A 9,338-nucleotide genomic window follows, 5' to 3' on the forward strand; every position below is an offset into this window, starting at 1 on the left:
AGCCATCAAATGATAAATATGAATGATGCAATAAAATGCATGCTCAGAGACAAGAAATGGCTATTGGCAATTAAAATACTGTAGCTATGGCGCCCCACCCCAGTACTCTTGCCTGGAAAATCCCATGGATGGAGGAGCCTGGTGGGCTGCAGTCCCTGGGGGCGCTAAGAGTCAGACATGACTGAACGAGTTCACTTTCACACATTGGAGAAGGAAATGGCAACCCACTCCAGTGTTCTTGCCTGGAGAATCCCAGGGACGGGGGAGCCTGGTGGGCTGCCGTCTATGGGGTCACACAGAGTCGGACACGACTGAAGTGACTTAGCAGCAGCAGCTAAACAAAGTATCAATAGATAGATTGGAAAACAAAAGTCAAAGAAATCTCCCAGATGGTAAATAGGTAGTGGCAATTTTTAATGAAATAAAGAGATGGACAATAGGAAATGACAAGAAATGATTAGTTTAGTAGTATTTATCAAATAAATAATACAGGAAAATTCTAAGAAATCATGACCTAAGTTACCAGATGGAAAATGTTATCTAAGAAAAAAATATCCCAGCCAGAGGTTTTTCCAGTAGTCATGTATGAATGTGAGAGTTGGACCATAAAGAAGGCTGAACACCAGAGAATTGATGCTTTTGAGCCATGGTGCTAGTGAAGACTCTTGAGAGTCCCTTGGACTGCAAGGAGATCAAACCAGTCAATCCTAAAAAAAATCAACCCTGAATATTCATTGGAAGAAATGAAGCTGAAGCTCTAATACTTTGGCCACCTGATGAGAAGAGCCAACTCATTGGAAAAGACCCTGGTGCTGGGAAAGATTGAAGGCAGGAGGTGAAAGGGGTGACAGAGGATGAGATGGCTGGATGGCATCACCGACTCGATGGACATGAATTTGAGCAAACTCCAAGAGACAGTGAAGGACAGAGAAGTCTGGCATGCTGCAGTCCATGAGGTTGCAAAGAGTTGGTCACTACTGAGCAACTAAACAACAACAGTAATAAAAAAAAGAAAAAAATGAGAAAGATTCCGTATACAATTTTTGTTGTTGATGTTTTAAATAAGGCAGACTAAGTTATGGGAAATCAAAGTGGGACTAATTTGTTCGCAGCAAATGTGCACACTAGACAACTATTAGCAAAGTCTTCAAAACTGTAGGGTGGTGACATTCCAGTCAGCTACACTGGCTGCCCATCCTGAGGCCAAATATATTTACCGGGAAATAATGTTCCTTGTGTTGAGGGGATAAACTGGAAGAAGATATTTCAAGAAACTGAAGAACCTTTGAGAATGATGAGGTGCCAACGTACTTTCTGCAGAACACCTAGAGAGCAATCAATCAAGGTTGGAAGAATCTTTCAGTCTTTGAGAGTGATGTCTTCAGCAGAAAAATAGATCTGATTAATGACTAGAGGCATTTGATGACATAACAATTAAAATTTTAAAGATCTTACAGAACTGCAGAGTTGTTTAGGGGAAAATTGTCCCTCTGTACACAGAAGAATGTGTGCTCAAAATGCAAGACATTTGTTAATTCAGGAGATTTAAAATTTTGTGCAAGGAAGTAATCAAAGAAAGCTTCTTGGCTTTTATAGTCACATTAATATGGTTGACATTGAATATAGTTTTACTGAAAGTGTTGCTACTATTTTGGATGATGAGAATTGGGGAAAACATCTATAGGAGAGTGAAACCTTTATCTGTTGTTTTAGGAAGTTGGCACATAGATATATAAGGTAGACGAAGTGCATTATCTAATAATGCATGGTTAAATCAGAATAAACAGTCAAATGAGTGATAAACAGTTGTATTTCGGAATTTGAGGTGTCCTTTTTCAATAAGCTTTCTTTATTACATAACATGTAGATTGATGTGAATATATTCATTTGATAAGATGATTTTATCATTTTGCGATGGATGATCACCCATTCTTGTTTGTATATGAGAAGCTTGTGTACACTGAGACAAATAAGGAAACCTACCATTTTATTTTTAGGAAACTGGGGGTCTAAGCCAATCGAGCAGTAAGTTACATGTGCAAACAACAAACCAACTTCTAACAAACCAATCCTTAGCTGTTCACACTCCTGTCTTGTTCCCTGAAGAACTGTAAATAGGAAGTTTAGCTAGGATCGGCTCTTCTGTTTATCCCCAGCACATGCCAGTTGAAAGCAGTTTTCAACAGTGGAAAGCAAAGAGTGGATTAGATAGCCTGCTAGCTCCCTTAAATTTACATTTCCACAGTGAGATCACTTTATTCTGTGCTAAGTAAAATGCCAATAAGTTAGGGATGTACAGAACCAAGTCAGTGTTCTGCTCAAGCTCATCCATCCTTTGGTGCCCTTCATGTATGCTAAGTCGCTTCAGTCGTGTCTGACTGTGTGCAACCCCATAGACGGCAGCCCACCAGGCTCCACTGTCCCTGGGATTCTCCAGGCAAGAACACTGGAGTGGGTTGCCATTTCCTTCTCCAAAGCGTGAAAGTGAAAAGTGAAAGTGAAGTCGCTCAGTCGTGTCCGACTCTTAGCGACCCAGTGGACTGCAGCCTACCAGGCTCCTTGGTCCATGGGATTTGCCAGGCAAGAGTTCTGGAGTGGGCTGCCATTGCCTTCTCCGCCCTTCATGAGTAGTGGTTGATATTCTATTCTTTGAGTGTGCTACATCCAGATTTCCCAAGCGAGACAGTGATCTGTAGAAAAAAATGAAATAGAGTTTTGGGGACTTAATAAATTTTAGAAATACTGAATAAATATATCCCTTCTAAAAATATATCCATTATTCAGCAGATATTTTTAGAGACCCAACTGTGGCCAGGCACCATTTTGGATAATTCGGCTGGATACATCTGCCTACTTAAACTCGCATTCCAGTGGGGAGACAGAAGCAATAAACTGGTAACGTGGCGCATGACACAAGTATGCCTTAGTATTTTAAAGGATAAGGAGAGTTATTTTTTAAGGGGAAACTGTAAAGTGGGATGAGGGAAAGGTTGTTGAAATTCTAATAAGGAAGGTGATCACTTTGAGAAATTGGTGTTTTTTTTTTTTAATTTATTATTATTATTATTATTTTTACTTTACAATATTGTATTGGTTTTGCCATACATCAACATGCATCTGCCATGGGTGTACACGTGTTCCCCATCCTGAACCCCCCTCCCACCTCCCTCCCCATACCATCCCTCTGGGTCATCCCAGTGTTTAAAAGAGACTTAAAAGATTAGGTATTTAGCTCTGTGGATATCTGAAAAAAAAAAAAAAAAAAAAGCATCCTAGGTAGAAGTAAGCTAAAACCAAGGCTACGTGCAGATGTCTGGTGCAAGTTAGGATTCTGACGGTTGGCACATTGAGAAGCCATTGTAGGGTTTTGAACAAAGGTGGGCAAGATGGCTGTGGAGTTGAGAACAGATCGTAACTAATGAGACAAGGATGGAGGCAGGGAAGCCAGCCAGAAGCCTATTGTTGCCCTTCGGTGGGCGATTACAGTGGCTTGGACCAGGGTGGTCAGGGCAGGGAAGGTGAACATTGGTTAAATCTTGAATATGTGAAGATAAGACAAAAAGGGAATCCTGAGGTCATTGCATCAATGTGTATATTGACTAAGAGGATCCTAAGAAGTCCTGCAGTCAACAATCATATTTAACTTAGCTTTTCCAAGCATGTGACCTCAGAGTCCTGTTTAAAGATGCATGACAGCCATTATTTTGTGACACTGATGTTGCACAGGACATGCTTGGAAATGCCGTCATAGAAACCAAGACAATTTGTAAAACTGAGTGAAGCCCGAACTGTTCTCCTCCAGACATAAACATGTTCCATTTGACTGGGTGTATGCCATATAATATAACTTGAGAGTCTCACCTACAACATGCAATTAGGTTTTTGCAACTTTCTTATTTTTAACTATGTAATTCTCACAAGACCTATGGAAGCAGAGGGCAGCTCTTTATTTTATTTTTTTTCTAAAAATGTTCCTTTCTCTTTATCAAATGAACAAGAAGTCAATAAATTATCTACTTTCTTTGACTAAAGGACATGCATTTTTCAGACACTTGTCAAGAGCATAGGATATATTTTCTGCATGAAAGCTCTGCTTTTTCTCACTCCTAGTTTAAAACAGGGGAAAATTACTGGTGGCTTATTAAAAAAAGTTTCATTTATTTATTGAGTCACTAAATCTAATTAGGTCTATTATTCTTAAAAACTCCATGGTAACTCACAAAACCAGAAAGACTGATTCACATATATTCCATGCTTGAATAGCTTATTATTATTGCAGAATTCAGAGCACTGCCTTGCTTAAGAGCTGTCAGAATTTCTATTCATTTCTGGAGTTTATAAATTAACTATGGGAATATTTCTGGCTTGGTTCTGAAGCCTTGGTATCTTCAATTTCTATTGCATTTTTATCTTTTAACTTTTAACCTTCATATACCTTTGTAATAGATTCACATTTAAAAAATTGTCCACTGGTCACAAAATTTATTTCTTGTGATTTAAAATAAGTGGACAAGGACCATCCAGCTAACCTTTAAATTGATACTGACAATTGGAAGCATTTCAAAACATTAAACATTAGTATCTATGCATCACATATGTGGACTTTTGTTGAACCCTGTTTTCTAATCTCATATTGAATGTATTGGCTATTTATGGACAAGATGAAGAGCGTGCTATGGAAACAGAGTATGTTAAGCACAGTTGATCAAAAAATAATTTTGTTTTTTAGAAATGTAGATTCTAAGGCCACAGAAGATCTCAGAATCCCAGAGATAAATTTTATGGGTTGAGAAATAAAAAGTACTCATTGCTCCATAATATCAAACGAATGCTAAGATTTTTTTCTCTCCTACTTCGTGACTTGTACCATCTGTTGACATCACACAATTATGAAAAAATAACATCTTACTAAGGAGAGAGAAGCAGAAGCAGTACTTCAAGTAAATGACTAAAATACTTCTTACAGACACCAGCTCCATCCATTTACACTTCCATACTTCAAGCGTTGGCACAGTTGTCTGCATGTATCTTCTAATTGTATGATCTATTCGTTTAGCATACGTATATCCTATTCAGTTTGCTTATAAGTTTTAAATTAAACATAATGAACCCTTGTAAAGAAGAGTAAGGGGAGGAAACCTGGTAAGTAAAGAAATAAAATCCCAAAAAAGAAATTACTTTTCCTGTTTTTTTTTTTTTTAAATTTCATCTCTAGAATGTTAAACATAATTCTTCTCTTTAGTGCACTTTTTTTCCTTCACATGAGGATTTTTGACAAGATTATATTTACTGTTTTATAAAGACACCAGCGTCACAACAATTTTCTCATATAAAACAGGAGAAAGGTTGACAAAAATAGTGATCTCTACTCTGAAATATTTTTCCTCCCTGAAATTATTGAAGGAACTCAGAGAAAAAAAAAAAAAAGGAGAAGGTGTCTATTTAATGAGATTCCTGACCATGGTGACCATGGATTTGTATATAATTACTTTTGAAATGTTAATTTAATTTTTAATAGCCTCCAGTTTTACCCTTTGCTCCCAGTGGTATTTTTCTTGTTTAAGACTAGAGCCTTTGAGCCTAGTTTAGGTGGGAATTTCAAGCCTGACCCCAGATGCCTGCAGGAAGCCATAATGGGCAGAATGTCTTGCTCCTGCTTGAGGCTGACAGGTTGGCATTCCCAGGCATCATGAAGAGGGCTTTTATGTGATTACCAGAGGTATGGGTCTTCATGATTTATTCCAGTTTCAAATTCGTGTTTCTAGTTCATTTGGCAATAGTCCTAACTTAATATATGTTGCTTCTCATCTGAATTAGGGGAGTTCTCCCACTGTGCTTCCAATCAAACTCCCAGTTAGACCTGGGAATCTACTTTGGCCAAGTCAAGATGAGGAACATTCTTGATAAGGCAGCCTGAGCGGCCATGTTCATCCCTGGAGTGAAACGTGCTGGGGTGTGGAGCAAAGTGAGGGCCCTGTGTCGTGTTAGGGAATGCTGTCCTGACTGGAGAGAACACTGGTAATCCTTGGTGGCCTCCATACGGTGCTGACTGATGCAGAGGAACCAGAGGGAAGAATATTTGGGGAAGGGTCTGTATACCTGTCAAGTCTCCCACACCCCAAACGTGTTAAAAGTGAAAGTGAAGTCACTCAGTCATGTCCTTCTCTTTGCAACCCCATGGGCTGTAGCCCCCCAGGCTTCTCTGTCCATGGGATTCTCCAGGCAAGAATACTGGAGTGGGTTGCCATTTCCTTCTCCATGGGGATTGTCCCTGACCCAGAAATCAAATCCATTTTTTTGCAGGTGAATTCTTCACTGTCTGAGCCACCAGGGAAGTCCAGTATGTTACTCCTAGTGTTTACATGATCTTTTTGGGACTTTGGACTCATTATATTGTAGGTAACCGAATACACACTTACCAGTTTGTTTTGTTCAGGTCTCATTGTCACTCCTGTAATTTTCTGCATGCATTCTATAACTGAGTTAATGTATACATATTTTATGTTTTTGGATCTTATGATAAGCAACTGCACATTTATACTTGAATTTAATTAGATTTAGATTTTTTTTTTATTATTAGTCTTCCTTTAAATTAAGAAAAGGGCATTTTATTAGAGGTAATGAGGGCTGTAATTGTTGAGCAACTTAATGAAATAGCTCTAGGAAACATGTTCTTCATGATGTAGGGAGAAATAGCTGTTTTTGGGCTCATAAACATACCACTCTCTGCAGGGAAGAAGTCAGCCCAGGGTTTGTATCCCTCCATGACAGGGCACAGAGCAAGCAGTGTGTGAACACGCGGTCATAGTCTGGAGCCCTTTGTGTTCAGCAAAGGGATGGGGGGGAAATAGAAAAGGAGACAGGATCATTCTTAACCTTAGGATTTTGAAAGACAAGGAGAATCCATGTTTCACGGATCATTTCAGTCAGGTATTTTGAAATATTTTCTGTATTTACAATGTGATTGGTTAATGTGTACAAGCTTGTCAATACCAAAAGCAAACATAAAATATAATTTTCTCCCTAACATCAAATATGAAAATATAGTATTCTGTCTAGCAGTAATTATTATTGTTGTTACCCACTTGCTTCTATTTCTACTTCCATAATGTTTGTAGAGTTCATTATAATGTATAAAGAACACTCATATACATTAATTCATGAGTACAAATTGTTTGTGTGTCACAGGATTTTGTTCTATAATGTATCCTTTTAAAGGTATAAAACTTCTAAATAGATAAAATGTGCTTATCATTTTGAAAAAGATGATTTTTTATAAAAAGTAAGAGCAACTGTGGCTAAATTGAGGATTATTTTATAATTTTTTGTTTCAAGAGGTGATTGAATGTAATTATTCAGATAATCAAGTCATATCAGCTAGCCAAATTGCTTACAATGAATGAAGTGATAACCTAGAATCCAACAGCTTCAGTCAGAAAAAAATAATAGTCGTAACCTTTAGTTCCAGATGGAAAATCACTCTTTAGGGAATCTTCCCAACCTGGGGATTGAACCCCAGTCTCCTGCATTACAGGCATATTTTTTACCATCTGAGCCACCAGATGGTTTTTCTTTATTTAAAACCTGTTATTAGTACTTCTATTAATACATTTATTACACTATGTTATAATTGGTAATTGTTGTTAAAAAACAGTCCCTTAAGCCATGGACTCCTTGAGGTTAGGGAACACTTAATGTGTTTTCTGTTTATTTAATTTTCTAATACAAAATAATAGAGTCTTAAATGATGTTTTTTTGAACTGATGCATGCAAGAGTACATGGAGGAAAAAATTTATGAAATTAGCAAAAGAAACAGAAAACCTTGATGCTGCAATTATTTTTGGTTGAGGGGCTGGAAGGATCAAGTCTGTCTTTATGCCATACACCTCTCAGTCTTGGCAGTGAGTTTTAAGTGTACTTTACATTCAGCAGGGGAGCTCCTTAAATATCAAAATTCTTGGTCCTTGTCCCTGGGCAGCTTAATTGCATTAAGCTTAGGGATGAGTCCTGGAGTCTGAATTTTAATAAGAATCCCAGATCATTCTTCCTGATTCAGATCATTCATAAACCACACTTTGGGAATATTATTGAACATAGAAATACAATGATAGACCAGCAGCAAACAGGTATTGATTTCCATACAGACCTGGATATTGATATTGACAAATTTAGCATCCTGTGAAAAATGTATGTTGGTAATTCTTTTTTTCAAAGAGATTAATTCTATGTATTTCTATGAGTATTACCATTTTTCTTTACTATATTTTATGACTAGTTATCAATTATTTGTCACTGCTGCTGCTGCTGCTAAGTTGCTTCAGTCGTGTCCGACTCTGTGCGACCCCATAGACGGCAGCCCACCAGGCTCCACCATCCCTGGGATTCTCCAGGCAAGAACACTGGAGTGGGTTGCTATTTCCTTCTCCAATGCAGGAAAGTGAAAAGGGAAAGTGAAGTCGCTCAGGCGTGTCCGACTCTTAGCGACCCCATGGATTGTGGCCTACCAGGCTCCTCCATCCATGGGATTTTCCAGGCAAGAGTATTGGAGTGGGGTGCCATCGCCTTCTCCATTTGTCACTAGTCACCCATAAACGGAGATAAAGCTTTAAAAGGCCACACTTCAATTACATAACTTATCACTATGAATAAATTGGGGTCTTCAAGTACTGTTCATTGTAAGATAATCATTTTATATTTAAAGTAATAGTATTAATCGTAAAATTTTCATTTGTCATCATATTGATGACGCAGACATTTTCACCAAAGGTGCTTCATGATTTAGCAGTTGTGATGGGATTCCTATAGCAAGTTCAGTTTTCAGTAGGTGTTGTATTGTCTGAAAGATGGATTTAGTCAGGCTATTTAGAAATATATGTTCAAAACATAGGACTGGAAATTATTCAGCAAAACTCACTATGAAATAAAAGATTTTCCTCTAACTGTGCTGTCTTATTCCTGGAGAGTATTGGTATCAGGAATTGTATCAGAGCAATTCGAGTTGATACTCTTTTTCAATTCTGTTTGAATGGCTCTTTCTTTTAGGGAATATAATTTTTGTAGCCCTAACAGATGCCTACATATTAATGGTTACTTATTTTACTTGTGGGAAACTTAAAAATAAGTATGAGTATAGATGTGGAGTGAAAAGCCCCTCTAGTCTTGCATTAGAGATTATAATGTCTGATAGTATATATTAGTGTATTAAGGCTCAGTTCACATTTCACTATTACAATATTTTTTTGTTACAACATCACAACCTGCATCAAACAAGCCTAACAGCTTATACTCAGTTATTAAAAGCATTGATTACTGTAAAGATGTTTTATACTTGATTTAG

At 37.7% G+C, this 9,338-nt stretch overlaps 1 long non-coding RNA gene across 1 annotated transcript in view; it reads left to right on the forward strand.

Moving 5' to 3' along the window:
* Positions 1 to 7,168, forward strand: part of LOC129643257 (uncharacterized) — a 33,310-nt gene extending 26,142 nt beyond the window's left edge. Inside the window, exons 2-3 of the long non-coding RNA XR_008710198.1 lie at positions 2,788 to 2,895; positions 6,304 to 7,168. This is a non-coding gene — a long non-coding RNA (uncharacterized LOC129643257). The remainder of the gene's footprint in view (positions 1 to 2,787; positions 2,896 to 6,303) is intronic.
* The last annotated feature ends 2,170 nt before the right edge of the window (positions 7,169 to 9,338 follow it).

The sequence above is a fragment of the Bubalus kerabau genome, chromosome 2, assembly GCF_029407905.1.
Source record: "Bubalus kerabau isolate K-KA32 ecotype Philippines breed swamp buffalo chromosome 2, PCC_UOA_SB_1v2, whole genome shotgun sequence".
In the NCBI taxonomy this organism is placed as follows: Eukaryota; Metazoa; Chordata; class Mammalia; order Artiodactyla; family Bovidae; genus Bubalus; species Bubalus kerabau.